The sequence below is a fragment of the Ranitomeya variabilis genome, chromosome 7, assembly GCF_051348905.1.
Source record: "Ranitomeya variabilis isolate aRanVar5 chromosome 7, aRanVar5.hap1, whole genome shotgun sequence".
Classification (NCBI taxonomy): domain Eukaryota; kingdom Metazoa; phylum Chordata; class Amphibia; order Anura; family Dendrobatidae; genus Ranitomeya; species Ranitomeya variabilis.
The window spans coordinates 1,387,058-1,407,153 of NC_135238.1; the positions used below are offsets into that span (position 1 = coordinate 1,387,058).

At 34.9% G+C, this 20,096-nt stretch overlaps 1 protein-coding gene across 3 annotated transcripts in view; it reads left to right on the plus strand.

The window, feature by feature from the left end:
- The first annotated feature begins 683 nt into the window (after positions 1 to 683).
- The window catches only part of SRCAP (Snf2 related CREBBP activator protein), a 68,980-nt gene continuing 49,567 nt past the window's right edge, over positions 684 to 20,096 (plus strand). Inside the window, exon 1 of one of the 3 annotated variants that reach the window (XM_077273601.1) lies at positions 684 to 900. The gene's annotated coding sequence lies outside the window, so the exon portion shown is untranslated. Of the gene's footprint in view, positions 977 to 20,096 lie in introns of all 3 variants that reach the window. The other 2 variants (XM_077273599.1, XM_077273598.1) reach the window with 2 other exon arrangements.

The following is a 20,096-nucleotide window of genomic DNA, read 5'->3' on the forward strand; positions in this document are numbered from 1 at the left end:
ATACACACGGGTCACACATGGTGAGAGAGGTATATACACATGGTGAGGGAGGTATATACACATGGTGAGAGCGGTATATACACACGGGTCACACACGGTGAGGGAGGTATATACACATGGTGAGAGCGGTATATACACACGGGTCACACACGGTGAGGGCAGTATATACACGCGGTGAGGGCGGTATATACACACAGATCACACACGGTGAGAGAGGTATATACACACGGGTCACACACGGTGAGGGCAGTACATACACACGGTGAGAGAGGTATACACACACGGTGAGGGCAGTATATACACAGGTCACACACGGTGAGGGAGGTATATACACACGGGTCACACACGGTGAGGAAGGTACATACACACGGTGAGGGAGGTATATACACACGGGTCACACACGGTGAGGGAGGTATATACACAGGTCACACACGGTGAGGGCGCTCTATACACACGGGTCACACACGGTGAGGAAGGTATATACACACGGTGAGGGCGGTATATACACACAGGTCACACACGGTGAGAGAGGTATATACACACGGGAAGACAGACACACTTGTAATTTCCCGCTCTTCCCCGGCCCTCAGTGAAGAAGCGGAGCCACGCCCAAGTTTCCCAGCATGCTCTAAGGAACATGACGTAGAAATCCCCGCCCTTCGTAAAAAGCCCTGAGTCTCCGCCCACGTCGCCATTTTGCGCAGTGAGCGCCGGCTCCGTCCAGCTGACAGGAAAGTCGTTTGTTGGCTGAGTGTAACGACCACCTCCGAGTGCTCACCGGCCCCCGTGCCGCCCGCTGCCCGCCCCCTGAGCGCCAGCGCACCCTCACCAACTACCGACACGGATGGCGCCGGATTGTGACCGCTGAGCGGAACCGGGAGCGCACCAGAAAGCGCGCAGGTGAGGATCAGACAAGATGGCGGCCGAGGAGAGAGTGCACGGACAGGCTGTGGTGTGCAGTGGGGGAGGACACGGTGTGAGTATAGTGATGTGTCATATCCAGTGTGAGGATGTGTGTATATAGTGTATAGCTGTGTAATGTATAGATGGAGGATGTGTATATATAGTATATAGAGAATAATGGGTGTATACAGATGTGTAATGTATAGATGGAGGATGTGTGTATATAGTATATAGAGAATAATGGGAGTATACAGATGTGTAATGTATAGATGGAGGATGTGTATATATAGTATACAGAGGATAATGGGAGTATACAGATGTGTAATGTATAGATGGAGGATGTGTGTATATAGTATACAGAGGATATTGGGAGTATACAGATGTGTAATGTATAGATGGAGGATGTGTATATAGTATACAGAGGATAATGGGAGTATACAGATGTGTAATGTATAGATGGAGGATGTGTATATAGTATACAGAGGATAATGGGAGTATACAGATGTGTAATGTATAGATGGAGGATGTGTGTATATAGTATACAGAGGATATTGGGAGTATACAGATGTGTAATGTATAGATGGAGGATGTGTATATATAGTATACAGAGGATAATGGGAGTATACAGATGTGTAATGTATAGATGGAGGATGTGTATATAGTATACAGAGGATAATGGGAGTATACAGATGTGTAATGTATAGATGGAGGATGTGTGTATATAGTATACAGAGGATAATGGGAGTATACAGATGTGTAATGTATAGATGGAGGATGTGTGTATATAGTATACAGAGGATAATGGGAGTATACAGATGTGTAATGTATAGATGGAGGATGTGTGTATATAGTATACAGAGGATATTGGGAGTATACAGATGTGTAATGTATAGATGGAGGATGTGTATATAGTATACAGAGGATAATGGGAGTATACAGATGTGTAATGTATAGATGGAGGATGTGTATATAGTATACAGAGGATAATGGGAGTATACAGATGTGTAATGTATAGATGGAGGATGTGTGTATATAGTATACAGAGGATAATGGGAGTATACAGATGTGTAATGTATAGATGGAGGATGTGTATATACAGTATACAGAGGATATTGGGAGTATACAGATGTGTAATGTATAGATGGAGGATGTGTGTATATAGTATACAGAGGATATTGGGAGTATACAGATGTGTAATGTATAGATGGAGGATGTGTATATAGTATACAGAGGATAATGGGAGTATACAGATGTGTAATGTATAGATGGAGGATGTGTATATAGTATACAGAGGATAATGGGAGTATACAGATGTGTAATGTATAGATGGAGGATGTGTATATAGTATACAGAGGATAATGGGAGTATACAGATGTGTAATGTATAGATGGAGGATGTGTATATATAGTATACAGAGGATAATGGGAGTATACAGATGTGTAATGTATAGATGGAGGATGTGTGTATATAGTATACAGAGGATAATGGGAGTATACAGATGTGTAATGTATAGATGGAGGATGTGTATATATAGTATACAGAGGATAATGGGAGTATACAGATGTGTAATGTATAGATGGAGGATGTGTATATATAGTATACAGAGGATAATGGGAGTATACAGATGTGTAATGTATAGATGGAGGATGTGTGTATATAGTATACAGAGGATAATGGGAGTATACAGATGTGTAATGTATAGATGGAGGATGTGTATATATAGTATACAGAGGATAATGGGAGTATACAGATGTGTAATGTATAGATGGAGGATGTGTGTATATAGTATATAGAGGATAATGGGAGTATACAGATGTGTAATGTATAGATGGAGGATGTGTATATATAGTATACAGAGGATAATGGGAGTATACAGATGTGTAATGTATAGATGGAGGATGTGTATATATAGTATATAGAGGATAATGGGAGTATACAGATGTGTAATGTATAGATGGAGGATGTGTGTGTATATAGTATACAGAGGATAATGGGTGTATACAGATGTGTAATGTATAGATGTAGGATGTGTATATATAGTATATAGAGGATAATGGGAGTATACAGATGTGTAATGTATAGATGGAGGATGTGTATATACAGTATACAGAGGATAATGGGAGTATACAGATGTGTAATGTATAGAGGGAGGATGTGTATATATAGTATATAGAGGATAATGGGAGTATACAGATGTGTAATGTATAGATGGAGGATGTGTATATATAGTATACAGAGGATAATGGGTGTATACAGATGTGTAATGTATAGATGGAGGATGTGTATATATAGTATACAGAGGATAATGGGAGTATACAGATGTGTAATGTATAGATGGAGGATGTGTATATATAGTATACAGAGGATAATGGGAGTATACAGATGTGTAATGTATAGATGGAGGATGTGTATATAGTATACAGAGGATAATGGGAGTATACAGATGTGTAATGTATAGATGGAGGATGTGTATATATAGTATACAGAGGATAATGGGAGTATACAGATGTGTAATGTATAGATGGAGGATGTGTATATATAGTATACAGAGGATAATGGGAGTATACAGATGTGTAATGTATAGATGGAGGATGTGTATATAGTATACAGAGGATAATGGGAGTATACAGATGTGTAATGTATAGATGGAGGATGTGTATATATAGTATACAGAGGATAATGGGAGTATACAGATGTGTAATGTATAGATGGAGGATGTGTATATAGTATACAGAGGATAATGGGAGTATACAGATGTGTAATGTATAGATGGAGGATGTGTATATATAGTATACAGAGGATAATGGGAGTATACAGATGTGTAATGTATAGATGGAGGATGTGTATATACAGTATACAGAGGATAATGGGAGTATACAGATGTGTAATGTATAGATGGAGGATGTGTATATATAGTATACAGAGGATAATGGGAGTATACAGATGTGTAATGTATAGATGGAGGATGTGTATATATAGTATACAGAGGATAATGGGAGTATACAGATGTGTAATGTATAGAGGGAGGATGTGTATATAGTATACAGAGGATAATGGGAGTATACAGATGTGTAATGTATAGATGGAGGATGTGTGTATATAGTATACAGAGGATAATGGGAGTATACAGATGTGTAATGTACAGATGGAGGATGTGTATATATAGTATACAGAGAATAATGGGAGTATACAGATGTGTAATGTATAGATGGAGGATGTGTATATAGTATACAGAGGATAATGGGAGTATACAGATGTGTAATGTATAGATGGAGGATGTGTATATATAGTATACAGAGGATAATGGGAGTATACAGATGTGTAATGTATAGATGGAGGATGTGTATATAGTATACAGAGGATAATGGGAGTATACAGATGTGTGATGTATAGATGGAGGATGTGTATATAGTATACAGAGGATAATGGGAGTATACAGATGTGTAATGTATAGATGGAGGATGTGTATATATAGTATACAGAGGATAATGGGAGTATACAGATGTGTAATGTACAGATGGAGGATGTGTGTATATAGTATACAGAGGATAATGGGAGTATACAGATGTGTAATGTATAGATGGAGGATGTGTATATATAGTATACAGAGGATAATGGGTGTATACAGATGTGTAATGTATAGATGGAGGATGTGTATATAGTATATAGAGGATAATGAGAGTATACAGATGTGTAATGTATAGATGGAGGATGTGTATATATAGTATATAGAGGATAATGGGTGTATACAGATGTGTAATGTATAGATGGAGGATGTGTGTATATAGTATATAGAGGATAATGAGAGTATACAGATGTGTAATGTATAGATGGAGGATGTGTATATATAGTATATAGAGGATAATGGGAGTATACAGATGTGTAATGTATAGATGGAGGATGTGTATATATAGTATACAGAGGATAATGGGAGTATACAGATGTGTAATGTATAGATGGAGGATGTGTATATATAGTATACAGAGGATAATGGGTGTATACAGATGTGTAATGTATAGATGGAGGATGTGTGTATATAGTATATAGAGGATAATGAGAGTATACAGATGTGTAATGTATAGATGGAGGATGTGTATATATAGTATATAGAGGATAATGGGAGTATACAGATGTGTAATGTATAGATGGAGGATGTGTATATATAGTATACAGAGGATAATGGGAGTATACAGATGTGTAATGTATAGATGGAGGATGTGTATATATAGTATACAGAGGATAATGGGTGTATACAGATGTGTAATGTATAGATGGAGGATGTGTATATAGTATACAGAGGATAATGGGAGTATACAGATGTGTAATGTATAGATGGAGGATGTGTATATATAGTATACAGAGGATAATGGGAGTATACAGATGTGTAATGTATAGATGGAGGATGTGTATATAGTATACAGAGGATAATGGGTGTATACAGATGTGTAATGTATAGATGGAGGATGTGTATACAGAGGATAATGGGAGTATACAGATGTGTAATGTATAGATGGAGGATGTGTATATATAGTATACAGAGGATAATGGGAGTATACAGATGTGTAATGTATAGATGGAGGATGTGTATATAGTATATAGAGGATAATGGGAGTATACAGATGTGTAATGTACAGATGGAGGATGTGTATATACAGTATACAGAGGATAATGGGAGTATACAGATGTGTAATGTATAGATGGAGGATGTGTATATAGTATACAGAGGATAATGGGTGTATAGTGTATAGCTGTGTAATGTATAGATGGAGGATGTGTATATATAGTATACAGAGGATAATGGGAGTATACAGATGTGTAATGTATAGATGGAGGATGTGTATATATAGTATACAGAGGATAATGGGAGTATACAGATGTGTAATGTATAGATGGAGGATGTGTATATATAGTATACAGAGGATAATGGGAGTATACAGATGTGTAATGTATAGATGGAGGATGTGTATATATAGTATACAGAGGATAATGGGAGTATACAGATGTGTAATGTATAGATGGAGGATGTGTGTATATAGTATACAGAGGATAATGGGAGTATACAGATGTGTAATGTACAGATGGAGGATGTGTATATAGTATACAGAGAATAATGGGAGTATACAGATGTGTAATGTATAGATGGAGGATGTGTATATATAGTATACAGAGGATAATGGGAGTATACAGATGTGTAATGTATAGAGGGAGGATGTGTATATATAGTATATAGAGGATAATGGGAGTATACAGATGTGTAATGTATAGATGGAGGATGTGTATATATAGTATACAGAGAATAATGGGAGTATACAGATGTGTAATGTATAGATGGAGGATGTGTGTATATAGTATACAGAGAATAATGGGAGTATACAGATGTGTAATGTATAGATGGAGGATGTGTATATATAGTATACAGAGGATAATGAGAGTATACAGATGTGTAATGTATAGATGGAGGATGTGTGTATATAGTATACAGAGGATAATGGGAGTATACAGATGTGTAATGTATAGATGGAGGATGTGTATATATAGTATACAGAGGATAATGGGAGTATACAGATGTGTAATGTATAGAGGGAGGATGTGTATATATAGTATATAGAGGATAATGGGAGTATACAGATGTGTAATGTATAGATGGAGGATGTGTGTATATAGTATACAGAGGATAATGGGTGTATACAGATGTGTAATGTATAGATGGAGGATGTGTGTATATAGTATATAGAGGATAATGGGAGTATACAGATGTGTAATGTATAGATGGAGGATGTGTATATATAGTATATAGAGGATGATGGGAGTATACAGATGTGTAATGTATAGATGGAGGATGTGTGTATACAGTATACAGAGGATATTGGGAGTATACAGATGTGTAATGTATAGATGGAGGATGTGTGTATATAGTATACAGAGGATAATGGGAGTATACAGATGTGTAATGTATAGATGGAGGATGTGTATATATAGTATACAGAGGATAATGGGAGTATACAGATGTGTAATGTACAGATGGAGGATGTGTATATACAGTATACAGAGGATAATGGGAGTATACAGATGTGTAATGTATAGATGGAGGATGTGTATATAGTATACAGAGGATAATGGGTGTATAGTGTATAGCTGTGTAATGTATAGATGGAGGATGTGTATATATAGTATACAGAGGATAATGGGAGTATACAGATGTGTAATGTATAGATGGAGGATGTGTATATAGTATACAGAGGATAATGGGTGTATAGTGTATAGCTGTGTAATGTATAGATGGAGGATGTGTATATATAGTATACAGAGGATAATGGGAGTATACAGATGTGTAATGTATAGATGGAGGATGTGTATATATAGTATACAGAGGATAATGGGAGTATACAGATGTGTAATGTATAGATGGAGGATGTGTATATATAGTATACAGAGGATAATGGGAGTATACAGATGTGTAATGTATAGATGGAGGATGTGTATATATAGTATACAGAGGATAATGGGAGTATACAGATGTGTAATGTATAGATGGAGGATGTGTGTATATAGTATACAGAGGATAATGGGAGTATACAGATGTGTAATGTACAGATGGAGGATGTGTATATACAGTATACAGAGGATAATGGGAGTATACAGATGTGTAATGTATAGATGGAGGATGTGTATATATAGTATACAGAGGATAATGGGAGTATACAGATGTGTAATGTATAGAGGGAGGATGTGTATATATAGTATATAGAGGATAATGGGAGTATACAGATGTGTAATGTATAGATGGAGGATGTGTGTATATAGTATACAGAGGATAATGGGAGTATACAGATGTGTAATGTATAGATGGAGGATGTGTATATATAGTATACAGAGGATAATGGGAGTATACAGATGTGTATATAGTATACAGAGGATAATGGGAGTATACAGATGTGTAATGTATAGATGGAGGATGTGTATATATAGTATACAGAGGATAATGGGAGTATACAGATGTGTAATGTATAGATGGAGGATGTGTATATACAGTATACAGAGGATAATGGGAGTATACAGATGTGTAATGTATAGATGGAGGATGTGTATATAGTATACAGAGGATAATGGGTGTATACAGATGTGTAATGTATAGATGGAGGATGTGTATATAGTATACAGAGGATAATGGGTGTATACAGATGTGTAATGTATAGATGGAGGATGTGTGTATATAGTATACAGAGGATAATGGGAGTATACAGATGTGTAATGTATAGATGGAGGATGTGTATATATAGTATACAGAGGATAATGGGAGTATACAGATGTGTAATGTATAGATGGAGGATGTGTGTATATAGTATACAGAGGATAATGGGAGTATACAGATGTGTAATGTATAGATGGAGGATGTGTATATATAGTATACAGAGGATAATGGGAGTATACAGATGTGTAATGTATAGATGGAGGATGTGTGTATATAGTATACAGAGGATAATGGGAGTATACAGATGTGTAATGTATAGATGGAGGATGTGTATATAGAGGATAATGGGTGTATACAGATGTGTAATGTATAGATGGAGGATGTGTATATATAGTATATAGAGGATAATGGGAGTATACAGATGTGTAATGTATAGATGGAGGATGTGTATATACAGTATACAGAGGATAATGGGAGTATACAGATGTGTAATGTATAGATGGAGGATGTGTGTATATAGTATACAGAGGATAATGGGAGTATACAGATGTGTAATGTATAGACGGAGGATGTGTATATACAGTATACAGAGGATAATGGGAGTATACAGATGTGTAATGTATAGATGGAGGATGTGTGTATATAGTATACAGAGGATAATGGGAGTATACAGATGTGTAATGTATAGATGGAGGATGTGTATATAGTATACAGAGGATAATGGGAGTATACAGATGTGTAATGTATAGATGGAGGATGTGTATATATAGTATATAGAGGATAATGGGAGTATACAGATGTGTAATGTATAGATGGAGGATGTGTATATACAGTATACAGATGATATTGGGAGTATACAGATGTGTAATGTATAGATGGAGGATGTGTGTATATAGTATACAGAGGATAATGGGAGTATACAGATGTGTAATGTATAGACGGAGGATGTGTATATAGTATACAGAGGATAATGGGAGTATACAGATGTGTAATGTATAGATGGAGGATGTGTATATACAGTATACAGAGGATAATGGGAGTATACAGATGTGTAATGTATATATGGAGGATGTGTATATAGTATACAGAGGATAATGGGAGTATACAGATGTGTAATGTATAGATGGAGGATGTGTGTATATATAGTATACAGAGAATAATGGGAGTATACAGATGTGTAATGTATAGATGGAGGATGTGTATATACAGTATACAGAGGATAATGGGAGTATACAGATGTGTAATGTATAGATGGAGGATGTGTATATATAGTATACAGAGGATAATGGGAGTATACAGATGTGTAATGTATAGATGGAGGATGTGTGTATATAGTATACAGAGGATAATGGGAGTATACAGATGTGTAATGTATAGATGGAGGATGTGTATATATAGTATACAGAGGATAATGGGAGTATACAGATGTGTAATGTATAGATGGAGGATGTGTATATATAGTATATAGAGGATAATGGGAGTATACAGATGTGTAATGTATAGATGGAGGATGTGTATATATAGTATACAGAGGATAATGGGAGTATACAGATGTGTAATGTATAGAGGGAGGATGTGTATATATAGTATATAGAGGATAATGGGAGTATACAGATGTGTAATGTATAGATGGAGGATGTGTGTATATAGTATACAGAGGATAATGGGAGTATACAGATGTGTAATGTATAGATGGAGGATGTGTATATATAGTATACAGAGAATAATGGGAGTATACAGATGTGTAATGTATAGATGGAGGATGTGTATATATAGTATACAGAGAATAATGGGAGTATACAGATGTGTAATGTATAGATGGAGGATGTGTATATAGTATACAGAGGATAATGGGTGTATACAGATGTGTAATGTATAGATGGAGGATGTGTATATACAGTATACAGAGGATAATGGGAGTATACAGATGTGTAATGTATAGATGGAGGATGTGTATATATAGTATATAGAGGATAATGGGTGTATACAGATGTGTAATGTATAGATGGAGGATGTGTGTATATATAGTATACAGAGAATAATGGGAGTATACAGATGTGTAATGTATAGATGGAGGATGTGTGTATATAGTATACAGAGGATAATGGGAGTATACAGATGTGTAATGTATAGATGGAGGATGTGTATATATAGTATACAGAGGATAATGGGAGTATACAGATGTGTAATGTATAGATGGAGGATGTGTATATATAGTATACAGAGGATAATGGGAGTATACAGATGTGTAATGTATAGATGGAGGATGTGTATATAGTATACAGAGGATAATGGGAGTATACAGATGTGTAATGTATAGATGGAGGATGTGTATATATAGTATACAGAGGATAATGGGTGTATACAGATGTGTAATGTATAGATGGAGGATGTGTATATAGTATACAGAGGATAATGGGAGTATACAGATGTGTAATGTATAGATGGAGGATGTGTGTATATAGTATACAGAGGATAATGGGAGTATACAGATGTGTAATGTATAGATGGAGGATGTGTATATAGTATACAGAGGATAATGGGAGTATACAGATGTGTAATGTATAGATGGAGGATGTGTATATATAGTATACAGAGGATAATGGGAGTATACAGATGTGTAATGTATAGATGGAGGATGTGTGTATATAGTATATAGAGGATAATGGGAGTATACAGATGTGTAATGTATAGATGGAGGATGTGTGTATATACAGTATATAGAGGATAATGGGAGTATACAGATGTGTAATGTATAGATGGAGGATGTGTATATATATAGTATACAGAGGATAATGAGAGTATACAGATGTGTAATGTATAGATGGAGGATGTGTGTATATAGTATACAGAGGATAATGGGAGTATACAGATGTGTAATGTATAGATGGAGGATGTGTATATACAGTATACAGAGGATAATGGGAGTATACAGATGTGTAATGTATAGATGGAGGATGTGTATATATAGTATACAGAGGATAATGGGAGTATACAGATGTGTAATGTATAGATGGAGGATGTGTATATATAGTATACAGAGGATAATGGGAGTATACAGATGTGTAATGTATAGATGGAGGATGTGTATATACAGTATACAGAGGATAATGGGAGTATACAGATGTGTAATGTATAGATGGAGGATGTGTATATATAGTATACAGAGGATATTGGGAGTATACAGATGTGTAATGTATAGATGGAGGATGTGTATATATAGTATATAGAGGATAATGGGAGTATACAGATGTGTAATGTATAGATGGAGGATGTGTGTATATAGTATATAGAGGATAATGGGAGTATACAGATGTGTAATGTATAGATGGAGGATGTGTATATACAGTATACAGAGGATAATGGGAGTATACAGATGTGTAATGTATAGATGGAGGATGTGTGTATATAGTATACAGAGGATAATGGGAGTATACAGATGTGTAATGTATAGATGGAGGATGTGTATATATAGTATACAGAGGATAATGGGAGTATACAGATGTGTAATGTATAGATGGAGGATGTGTATATATAGTATACAGAGGATATTGGGAGTATACAGATGTGTAATGTATAGATGGAGGTTGTGTATATATAGTATACAGAGGATAATGGGAGTATACAGATGTGTAATGTATAGATGGAGGATGTGTGTATATAGTATACAGAGGATAATGGGAGTATACAGATGTGTAATGTATAGATGGAGGATGTGTGTATATAGTATACAGAGGATAATGGGAGTATACAGATGTGTAATGTATAGATGGAGGATGTGTGTATATAGTATACAGAGAATAATGGGAGTATACAGATGTGTAATGTATAGATGGAGGATGTGTATATAGTATACAGAGAATAATGGGAGTATACAGATGTGTAATGTATAGATGGAGGATGTGTGTATACAGTATACAGAGGATATTGGGAGTATACAGATGTGTAATGTATAGATGGAGGATGTGTATATACAGTATACAGAGGATAATGGGAGTATACAGATGTGTAATGTATAGATGGAGGATGTGTATATACAGTATACAGAGGATAATGGGAGTATACAGATGTGTAATGTATAGATGGAGGATGTGTATATACAGTATACAGAGGATAATGGGAGTATACAGATGTGTAATGTATAGATGGAGGATGTGTGTATACAGTATACAGAGGATATTGGGAGTATACAGATGTGTAATGTATAGATGGAGGATGTGTATATACAGTATACAGAGGATAATGGGAGTATACAGATGTGTAATGTATAGATGGAGGATGTGTATATATAGTATATAGAGGATAATGGGAGTATACAGATGTGTAATGTATAGATGGAGGATGTGTATATATAGTATAGAGAATAATGGGAGTATACAGATGTGTAATGTATAGATGGAGGATGTGTGTATACAGTATACAGAGGATATTGGGAGTATACAGATGTGTAATGTATAGATGGAGGATGTGTATATACAGTATACAGAGAATAATGGGAATATACAGATGTGTAATGTATAGATGGAGGATGTGTGTATACAGTATACAGAGGATATTGGGAGTATACAGATGTGTAATGTATAGATGGAGGATGTGTATATACAGTATACAGAGGATAATGGGAGTATACAGATGTGTAATGTATAGATGGAGGATGTGTATATATAGTATATAGAGGATAATGGGAGTATACAGATGTGTAATGTATAGATGGAGGATGTGTATATACAGTATACAGAGGATAATGGGAGTATACAGATGTGTAATGTATAGATGGAGGATGTGTATATACAGTATACAGAGGATAATGGGAGTATACAGATGTGTAATGTATAGATGGAGGATGTGTATATATAGTATACAGAGGATATTGGGAGTATACAGATGTGTAATGTATAGATGGAGGATGTGTATATACAGTATACAGAGGATAATGGGAGTATACAGATGTGTAATGTATAGATGGAGGATGTGTGTATATAGTATACAGAGGATAATGGGAGTATACAGATGTGTAATGTATAGATGGAGGATGTGTATATATAGTATACAGAGGATAATGGGAGTATACAGATGTGTAATGTATAGATGGAGGATGTGTGTATATAGTATACAGAGGATAATGGGAGTATACAGATGTGTAATGTATAGATGGAGGATGTGTATATAGTATACAGAGGATAATGGGTGTATACAGATGTGTAATGTATAGATGGAGGATGTGTATATATAGTATACAGAGGATAATGGGAGTATACAGATGTGTAATGTATAGATGGAGGATGTGTGTATATAGTATATAGAGGATAATGAGAGTATACAGATGTGTAATGTATAGATGGAGGATGTGTATATAGTATACAGAGGATAATGGGAGTATACAGATGTGTAATGTATAGATGGAGGATGTGTATATATAGTATACAGAGAATAATGGGAGTATACAGATGTGTAATGTATAGATGGAGGATGTGTGTATATAGTATACAGAGAATAATGGGAGTATACAGATGTGTAATGTATAGATGGAGGATGTGTATATAGTATACAGAGAATAATGGGAGTATACAGATGTGTAATGTATAGATGGAGGATGTGTGTATATAGTATACAGAGAATAATGGGAGTATACAGATGTGTAATGTATAGATGGAGGATGTGTATATATAGTATACAGAGGATAATGGGAGTATACAGATGTGTAATGTATAGATGGAGGATGTGTATATATAGTATACAGAGAATAATGGGAGTATACAGATGTGTAATGTATAGATGGAGGATGTGTATATAGTATACAGAGAATAATGGGAGTATACAGATGTGTAATGTATAGATGGAGGATGTGTGTATATAGTATACAGAGAATAATGGGAGTATACAGATGTGTAATGTATAGATGGAGGATGTGTATATATAGTATACAGAGGATAATGGGAGTATACAGATGTGTAATGTATAGATGGAGGATGTGTATATATAGTATACAGAGGATATTGGGAGTATACAGATGTGTAATGTATAGATGGAGGATGTGTATATATAGTATATAGAGGATAATGGGAGTATACAGATGTGTAATGTATAGATGGAGGATGTGTATATATAGTATACAGAGGATATTGGGAGTATACAGATGTGTAATGTATAGATGGAGGATGTGTATATATAGTATATAGAGGATAATGGGAGTATACAGATGTGTAATGTATAGATGGAGGATGTGTATATATAGTATACAGAGGATAATGGGAGTATACAGATGTGTAATGTATAGATGGAGGATGTGTGTATATAGTATATAGGGGATAATGAGAGTATACAGATGTGTAATGTATAGATGGAGGATGTGTATATATAGTATACAGAGGATAATGGGAGTATACAGATGTGTAATGTATAGATGGAGGATGTGTATATACAGTATACAGAGGATAATGGGAGTATACAGATGTGTAATGTATAGATGGAGGATGTGTGTATATATAGTATACAGAGGATAATGGGAGTATACAGATGTGTAATGTATAGATGGAGGATGTGTATATATAGTATACAAAGGATAATGGGAGTATACAGATGTGTAATGTATAGATGGAGGATGTGTATATACAGAGGATAATGGGAGTATACAGATGTGTAATGTATAGATGGAGGATGTGTATATAGTATATAGAGAATAATGGGAGTATACAGATGTGTAATGTATAGATGGAGGATGTGTATATAGTATATAGAGAATAATGGGTGTATACAGATGTGTAATGTATAGATGGAGGATGTGTATATATAGTATACAAAGGATAATGGGAGTATACAGATGTGTAATGTATAGATGGAGGATGTGTGTATATAGTATACAGAGGATAATGGGAGTATACAGATGTGTAATGTATAGATGGAGGATGTGTATATATATATAGTATACAGAGGATAATGGGAGTATACAGATGTGTAATGTATAGATGGAGGATGTGTATATACAGTATACAGAGGATAATGGGAGTATACAGATGTGTAATGTATAGATGGAGGATGTGTATATATATAGTATACAGAGGATAATGGGAGTATACAGATGTGTAATGTATAGATGGAGGATGTGTATATATAGTATATAGAGGATGATGGGAGTATACAGATGTGTAATGTATAGATGGAGGATGTGTATATATAGTATATAGAGGATAATGGGAGTATACAGATGTGTAATGTATAGATGGAGGATGTGTATATAGTATACAGAGGATAATGAGAGTATACAGATGTGTAATGTATAGATGGAGGATGTGTGTATATAGTATACAGAGGATAATGGGAGTATACAGATGTGTAATGTATAGATGGAGGATGTGTATATAGTATACAGAGGATAATGGGAGTATACAGATGTGTAATGTATAGATGGAGGATGTGTGTATATAGTATACAGAGGATAATGGGTGTATACAGATGTGTAATGTATAGATGGAGGATGTGTATATATAGTATATAGAGGATAATGGGAGTATACAGATGTGTAATGTATAGATGGAGGATGTGTATATAGTATACAGAGGATAATGGGAGTATACAGATGTGTAATGTATAGATGGAGGATGTGTATATAGTATACAGAGGATAATGGGTGTATACAGATGTGTAATGTATAGATAGAGGATGTGTGTATATACAGTATATAGAGGATAATGGGAGTATACAGATGTGTAATGTATAGATGGAGGATGTGTGTATATAGTATACAGAGGATAATGGGTGTATACAGATGTGTAATGTATAGATGGAGGATGTGTATATATAGTATATAGAGGATAATGGGAGTATACAGATGTGTAATGTATAGATGGAGGATGTGTATATAGTATACAGAGGATAATGGGAGTATACAGATGTGTAATGTATAGATGGAGGATGTGTATATATAGTATACAGAGAATAATGGGAGTATACAGATGTGTAATGTATAGATGGAGGATGTGTGTATATAGAGGATAATGGGAGTATACAGATGTGTAATGTATAGATGGAGGATGTGTGTATATAGTATACAGAGAATAATGGGAGTATACAGATGTGTAATGTATAGATGGAGGATGTGTGTATATAGTATACAGAGAATAATGGGAGTATACAGATGTGTAATGTATAGATGGAGGATGTGTATATATAGTATACAGAGGATAATGGGAGTATACAGATGTGTAATGTATAGATGGAGGATGTGTATATATAGTATACAGAGAATAATGGGAGTATACAGATGTGTAATGTATAGATGGAGGATGTGTATATAGTATACAGAGAATAATGGGAGTATACAGATGTGTAATGTATAGATGGAGGATGTGTGTATATAGTATACAGAGAATAATGGGAGTATACAGATGTGTAATGTATAGATGGAGGATGTGTATATATAGTATACAGAGGATAATGGGAGTATACAGATGTGTAATGTATAGATGGAGGATGTGTATATATAGTATACAGAGGATATTGGGAGTATACAGATGTGTAATGTATAGATGGAGGATGTGTATATATAGTATATAGAGGATAATGGGAGTATACAGATGTGTAATGTATAGATGGAGGATGTGTATATATAGTATACAGAGGATAATGGGAGTATACAGATGTGTAATGTATAGATGGAGGATGTGTGTATATAGTATATAGGGGATAATGAGAGTATACAGATGTGTAATGTATAGATGGAGGATGTGTATATATAGTATACAGAGGATAATGGGAGTATACAGATGTGTAATGTATAGATGGAGGATGTGTATATACAGTATACAGAGGATAATGGGAGTATACAGATGTGTAATGTATAGATGGAGGATGTGTGTATATATAGTATACAGAGGATAATGGGAGTATACAGATGTGTAATGTATAGATGGAGGATGTGTATATATAGTATACAAAGGATAATGGGAGTATACAGATGTGTAATGTATAGATGGAGGATGTGTATATACAGAGGATAATGGGAGTATACAGATGTGTAATGTATAGATGGAGGATGTGTATATAGTATATAGAGAATAATGGGAGTATACAGATGTGTAATGTATAGATGGAGGATGTGTATATAGTATATAGAGAATAATGGGTGTATACAGATGTGTAATGTATAGATGGAGGATGTGTATATATAGTATACAAAGGATAATGGGAGTATACAGATGTGTAATGTATAGATGGAGGATGTGTATATATAGTATACAGAGGATAATGGGAGTATACAGATGTGTAATGTATAGATGGAGGATGTGTATATATAGTATACAGAGGATAATGGGAGTATACAGATGTGTAATGTATAGATGGAGGATGTGTATATAGTATACAGAGAATAATGGGAGTATACAGATGTGTAATGTATAGATGGAGGATGTGTATATATAGTATACAGAGGATAATGGGAGTATACAGATGTGTAATGTATAGATGGAGGATGTGTATATATAGTATACAGAGGATAATGGGAGTATACAGATGTGTAATGTATAGATGGAGGATGTGTATATAGTATACAGAGAATAATGGGAGTATACAGATGTGTAATGTATAGATGGAGGATGTGTATATATAGTATACAGAGGATAATGGGAGTATACAGATGTGTAATGTATAGATGGAGGATGTGTGTATATAGTATATAGAGGATAATGAGAGTATACAGATGTGTAATGTATAGATGGAGGATGTGTGTATAGTATACAGAGGATAATGGGTGTATACAGATGTGTAATGTATAGATGGAGGATGTGTGTATATAGTATACAGAGGATAATGGGAGTATACAGATGTGTAATGTATAGACGGAGGATGTGTATATATAGTATACAGAGGATATTGGGAGTATACAGATGTGTAATGTATAGATGGAGGATGTGTGTATATAGTATACAGAGGATAATGGGAGTATACAGATGTGTAATGTATAGATGTAGGATGTGTATATAGTATACAGAGAATAATGGGAGTATACAGATGTGTAATGTATAGATGGAGGATGTGTATATATAGTATACAGAGGATAATGGGTGTATACAGATGTGTAATGTATAGATGGAGGATGTGTATATATAGTATACAGAGGATAATGGGAGTATACAGATGTGTAATGTATAGATGGAGGATGTGTGTATATAGTATACAGAGGATAATGGGAGTATACAGATGTGTAATGTATAGATGGAGGATGTGTATATATATAGTATACAGAGGATAATGGGAGTATACAGATGTGTAATGTATAGATGGAGGATGTGTATATACAGTATACAGAGGATAATGGGAGTATACAGATGTGTAATGTATAGATGGAGGATGTGTATATATATAGTATACAGAGGATAATGGGAGTATACAGATGTGTAATGTATAGATGGAGGATGTGTATATATAGTATATAGAGGATGATGGGAGTATACAGATGTGTAATGTATAGATGGAGGATGTGTATATATAGTATATAGAGGATAATGGGAGTATACAGATGTGTAATGTATAGATGGAGGATGTGTATATAGTATACAGAGGATAATGAGAGTATACAGATGTGTAATGTATAGATGGAGGATGTGTGTATATAGTATACAGAGGATAATGGGAGTATACAGATGTGTAATGTATAGATGGAGGATGTGTATATAGTATACAGAGGATAATGGGAGTATACAGATGTGTAATGTATAGATGGAGGATGTGTGTATATACAGTATATAGAGGATAATGGGAGTATACAGATGTGTAATGTATAGATGGAGGATGTGTGTATATAGTATACAGAGGATAATGGGTGTATACAGATGTGTAATGTATAGATGGAGGATGTGTATATATAGTATATAGAGGATAATGGGAGTATACAGATGTGTAATGTATAGATGGAGGATGTGTATATAGTATACAGAGGATAATGGGAGTATACAGATGTGTAATGTATAGATGGAGGATGTGTATATATAGTATACAGAGAATAATGGGAGTATACAGATGTGTAATGTATAGATGGAGGATGTGTGTATATAGAGGATAATGGGAGTATACAGATGTGTAATGTATAGATGGAGGATGTGTATATAGTATACAGAGGATAATGGGAGTATACAGATGTGTAATGTATAGATGGAGGATGTGTATATATAGTATATAGAGGATAATGGGAGTATACAGATGTGTAATGTATAGATGGAGGATGTGTATATAGTATACAGAGGATAATGGGAGTATACAGATGTGTAATGTATAGATAGAGGATGTGTATATAGTATACAGAGGATAATGGGAGTATACAGATGTGTAATGTATAGATGGAGGATGTGTATATATAGTATACAGAGGATAATGGGAGTATACAGATGTGTAATGTATAGATGGAGGATGTGTATATATAGTATATAGAGGATAATGGGAGTATACAGATGTGTAATGTATAGATGGAGGGTGTGTATATAGTATACAGAGGATAATGGGAGTATACAGATGTGTAATGTATAGATGGAGGATGTGTGTATAGTATACAGAGGATAATGGGAGTATACAGATGTGTAATGTATAGATAGAGGATGTGTGTATATAGTATACAGAGGATAATGGGTGTATACAGATGTGTAATGTATAGATGGAGGATGTGTATATATAGTATACAGAGGATAATGGGAGTATACAGATGTGTAATGTATAGATGGAGGATGTGTATATATAGTATACAGAGGATAATGGGAGTATACAGATGTGTAATGTATAGATGTAGGATGTGTATATATAGTATAAAGAGGATAATGGGAGTATACAGATGTGTAATGTATAGATGGAGGATGTGTATATATAGTATATATATATGTATATAGTATATATAGTGTACCAGAGTCTACAGAGAGACTACAGACTGGCCCCATATCTGGAGAAACTCTCAGATCCCAGAGACCGCCAGATCCTGAGCCGGTATAGACTCAGTGCCCACAATCTGGCCATCGAGGTC